Source organism: Pan paniscus, chromosome 22 (assembly GCF_029289425.2).
Source record: "Pan paniscus chromosome 22, NHGRI_mPanPan1-v2.0_pri, whole genome shotgun sequence".
NCBI lineage: Eukaryota > Metazoa > Chordata > Mammalia > Primates > Hominidae > Pan > Pan paniscus.
In genome coordinates, this window is record NC_073271.2 from 1,059,656 (window position 1) to 1,064,778 (window position 5,123).

A 5,123-nucleotide genomic window follows, 5' to 3' on the forward strand; every position below is an offset into this window, starting at 1 on the left:
AAGGCCAGAGACCAGGGCCTGGCTCTCAGGCACTAGGTCCAGGAGAAAATGGAGCGGAGTCCCTGCAGGAACTGCCTCAGACTGCCCCTGAGGGGGCCTGGCCTGGGACCCTCCCTGTGCTACCAGGCTGCTGTTGGGGCCAGGAGGGCAGGGAGAGCAGCCACCTGTACGGCATCAAGTAACACTATCACTGAGCACACCCAACACCCACACAACAACCACAGCCCTCTGCCCTGAGGGGGCAGGTGGGCAGAGCCTCCTCTGTCTTGTTCACCCTGAGCGTGGAGCTCCGCACAGGACAGGATCAGAGAGCAAACCAGGAACAAATGGATGAATCAACGAAGGGGCCAGGGCAGTAGGTCCCCACCCACACCCTGAACCCTAAGGGTGGGACACAGAGGCTGGAGACGGCTGGCCCTGGGATCCTCTAAGTGACAGGAACACTTGGCCACTGTTGATTGCCCCGAGGTGGGGCTGGGGCTGCCTGGCCCTTTAAGAGGGCAATTCTGCCCACCGCCCTGAATGACCCCTCCCCTAGCCACTGGAGAAGAGATCTCGTTTCTTGGCAACAGGAAGCTCTTGGTTTACTGCGTCACCCAAGCGACTGGGAGCCGCGTCCTGCTCTGGGACTGAGCCGTTGGAGCCGACCGATGACTGCACTGGGCTGACCGCAGCAAGCTGACCACACACACTCCTCACTCCCCTGGTCCTGGTGAGCGGCAGACACCATGGTGCAGACGGATGTGCTCCTACCAGAGCCGGCCCCACAGAAAGTGCCGCCCTGCGAGCTGCCCTGCAAAGAGTATGACGTGGCCCGCAACACGGGCGCCTACACGTCCTCCGGCCTGGCCACTGCCGGCTGGAGGTGTGGTTCCAGAACTGCTATGCTCGCTACCACCAGGCCTTTGCCGACTGCAACCAGCAGAGCGGGAGCTGCAGGGGCATGAGAGCCATCAGCTGGCCGCAGAGACCCAGGCGCTGACGCAGCCGACACAGCAAGACTCCACGTGCAGAGTGGGCGAGCGACTGCAGGACACGCACAGCTGGAAGTCGGAGCTGCAGCCCGAGGTGGAGGCGCTGGCTGCGGAGACCGACCTGCTGCTGGCCCAGAAGAAACGGCTGGAGCGCGCCCTGGATGCCATGGAGGTGCCCTTCTCCATCGCCACTGACAACATGCAGTGCAGCCAGCACCACCAGCACGCCAACCTCGTGCGTGACCATGTGGAGACGGAGCTGCTGAAGGTGCCAGCAGCCTTGGGTGGCCAGGATTTGTGGGCACAGAGAGGAGGAGCCCCCGGCAGTTCATGTGGACAAGCCACGTGGCTGCTGCAAGCACACGGGAGACCAGCCCTCTGTGCGTGAGACCCCTGAGTCCCGAAATCTGGCCCCTTAGTGACAGGAGGCAGTTTTGCCCCAGAAGGCCCCTGACTTCCAAGCAGCTGTTTCTCCTCTCGTCCTCCAATCCCTTTGAGTCCTGGCATAGTCATCCTGACCCTGGGCTCCCCAGAGATGCTCCCTGGTTGGGACAGTTGCTCCCGAGGTGGAAACCCAGGTCTGGGCCAGCACTGCGGGTGTGGACAGGTAGGGTGGGATAGGCTGGGATCTACTGCTCCCATTCATCCTATACAGAGCCGGGGACACGAAGATCTGCACCCACAGGTCCCCTTCTCCATGTCACCTGTAACTTCCCAATCCAGCCCAGCTTGTCTATGGGGCAACCCCATAGGGTGAGAGAGTAACTCAGTCCTGGCCCTGATGCTGGCTCTGGAGAATTCCCTGAGCTCTCAGAGCCTGGGGCCTCCATGAGAACCACTAAAGGCCTGTAGACATTTGTGAAAGATGTGGGGTGGAGGCAGCTGGTCTCCTGCCATAACCCCAAACTCAGGCAAGAACCCTTGAGTCCCTCCCTCCCCTCATGCCTTCCCTCCTCCCTCCCTTCCCCTTCTGCAGGCCTATCCCCCTGCACCCTCTCAGTGCCTCAAGAACTGCTGCAGCTCCCACAAACCCTCTGCCTGCAACAAGGGTGCCTGCGAAGTGACGGAGACACTGACAGTGCAGGAAGAGGAAAACCCAGGGACAGAGGGGTGCAGGACTCGGGCCCTGGCACACAAGGAGGTAGCTGGTGGTCCAGGCAAAGACCCCAATCACAGGGAAAAAAGGCTTGTTCCTACACACAGAAAATTAAACGGGCCAGGCAGTAAGAAGAAACACAGGGTCTTCCTCCTGTTCTTGGTGTGAGGATGGTCTTTCCCAACACAGAACCCTGAGGGGCAGCCTGGGCGGGCATCTGGGCCCCCAGAGTTAGGGTCCTCAGGGGCTGTCCAGAGGCCAGAGGCAGGCCAACGTTCCTGGGTGCAGTGAGTGAGCAGCAGTGATGACTCTTGAGGCCTGGGGCGTGGGAACTGCCGCTGAGGGACCTTCCCAGCAGCCCATAGAAGGCCCTGGAGGAAAACACCCCACTTACAACGCACCAAGGAGAATGCCCAAAAGCCCAAGATAAACCCAGTGAGAGAGCAGAACTTGCACAGTCAGAGCTCAGGCCCGGCATTCAACTCCTTCTGGTTGCTCAGGTGTTGACCTAGGCCTGCAGCAGCTGGGCCTCCTGGGATCCTCACCAAGGACAGGCTCTGGTGCTCAGGGCGTCTCCTCCCTCAGGAAGCTGAGCTCATCCGGAACATTCAGGAGCTGCTGAAGAGAGCCATCGTGCAAGCAGTGAACCAGATCCGGTGGGTCGAGGGCTGCCCAAGGGATGACTCCTGACCCCACCCACGGCTGGTCCTGGGGCAAGGCATTGAACGACAGGACCCTGAAGCTCAGAGCCGGCAGGGGCTGTCCCAGGTCACAGTGGGAGCACAGGGCTGGGTGGGGGAGTTTCCGGCCCAGCCTGAGTTTGAGTGGCCAAAGCCCAGTGCCACAACTGATCTGCAGCCTCCCAGCAGGGGCGGCAGCTCTTGGTCACTGCTGAGCACGAGGACAGCCGGCCCAGAGCTCCCTCCTGAAGCGGGCATGAAGGCCTAGCCTGCAGCATGGAGGGTCCCCAGCGGGGCCCTCCCTGGCCACACACCAATGCCCTGTTCCACCCCGCCCCAGACTGAACCGGGAGCACACGGAGATCTGCAAGATGCACTGGTCGGACAAGGTGGAGGCCTACAACCTCGACAAGACCTGCGGGCGCCACCACAGCCAGAGCACCGAGGTGTAGGCTCATCAGGCACTCCACCACCTTCCAAGTGGGGGGGGGGGCCAGCTCTGCCCCGCGCTTGCCCTGGCTGTGGTCTCACCTCCCTCTGCCTGGGGGCCCCAGCGGGGCTCCTTCCCCCAGCCTGGCCCAGAGGCCCTCGCCCCCGAGGGCACTTGGGCAACTGTCTGCCCCTGGCATGAGTAAGCGAGCAAGACCTCCTCAAGTGCCCAGCGCGTGCACAGCCTGGTTGCCCGTAGACAGGACAGGGTGGGGTGGGGTCAGCCCCAGGCGCTGGCAGGATTGCATTTCCACCCAAGGCCAGCAGAGGGAGCGCGACCACCGCACACTTGAGCGCGGCAAACTCCTGGGTGCGAGAAGCGGACGCGGGCGCTGGGTACTAGGGAAGGGGGGCTGCGGGGGACGGAGGTGCTGCAGAGGGGGCCTCGGGGGCAGCGGTGCTGGGAACGGGGTTGCGGGGGCAGGAGGGGACTAAGTGCCCGGGGTGGGTAGGGTGTGGGAGGACTCAGGGGAGTTGTGGGCGGGGGGCACTCGGAGGCAGGCAGCTTGGGGGACTGGGCTTCGTGGGTCTGCACGGGGTGCATTGGAGTCCATGCAGTTCCTCCAGGAGCATGGGGCACAGACAGGGAATGGGGGCGTGGCAGGGCCCCCAGCATTTGGCGGAGCCTCCCGACCCTCCCCTGGCTGTCTCCCACCCCGCAGCGCCTCCACCCCGGAGACCTGGACCAAGTTCACGCAGGACAATCTGTGCCGCGCCCAGCGCGAGCGCCAGGACTCGGCCAACCTGTCGGTGCTGGTGGACTGCATCCTTCGCGAAACCTCCGAGGACCTGGGACTCCAGTGTGAGGCCGTGAACCTGGCCTTCGGGTGCCGCTGTGAGGAGCTGGAGGACGCGCGGCACAAGCTGCAGCACCACCTGCACAAAATGGGGCACCCTCAACCCCGAAGATGGCTCCCGCTCCTGCCCACCACTGTGCCCCCTCTCATCACCTGACCTGGGCCCTCAACACCTTTCTCCTCAGTCCCACTTATCCCAAAGGACCCCAGAAGCAAGTGTCACCTCTCCGTAAACCTATGTAAAACCAGGTGACACTGGGTATGATCGCAGGGTGTTGCAACCCCCATGACTGAGCAGGAGGAGCTGTGGGGATGATGGAGGCAGGACGTGGTCTGGGGAGCATTGACCACCCGGGAGGTTCCCAAGGGTCCTGGCCTGGCAGGCAGGGCTCTGACTCTAGGGCCTCAGCGGGGCCTTCACCACAACTGAGTCCCCACTCCTTGAGCAGGATTTGGGTACTGGTGACCACCAAGGATGGGGGTTCTTGGATCAGAGCTCAGACAAAACAGGCAGCATGAATCTCCAGAGCGCACTGGGGGCCACGGACTCTCTCATGTCTTCACCCCCAGCCCTCAGGGACTCTCCTGTGCGTCCCAGCTACTCTCCAGCCATGCCCAGATTTCAGCGGGAGTCAGTTCCAGGCACCCAGGTATCACCACCAAACTCAGCAGTTTCGCTGAGTTACTCCCCAGTCTCTCTCATGTCTTCACCCCCAGCCCCCTGGGACTCTCCTGTCTGTCCCAGCTACTCTCCCACCACGCCCAGATTTCAGCGGGAGTCAGCCTCCCACATTCCGGAATCACCTACAGACTCACAGACTTCACTGAGGTCCTCCCTGGTCTCTCTCAGGTCTTTGCCCTCAGCCCACAGGGACTCTTGTGTCTCTTTCAGCTACTCTCAAAACTTCTCTAGATTCCAGCTGGACTCAGTTCCAGGCACCCACGATACACCACCGAACTCACGAGTTTCACTGACTTACTCCCCAGTCTCCCTCATGTTCTCACCCCCAGCCCTCAGGGACTCTTCTGTCTCTCTCAGCTACTCTCCAAGCATCTCCAGATTGCACCTGGAGTCAGCTTCCCACAC

General features: G+C 62.2%; 1 pseudogene; it reads left to right on the forward strand.

Annotated features, from left to right (window-relative positions):
- Positions 1-728: 728 nt before the first annotated feature.
- LOC129395938 (tektin-4-like) lies at positions 729-4,296 on the forward strand (annotated as a pseudogene).
- Positions 4,297-5,123: the final 827 nt, after the last annotated feature.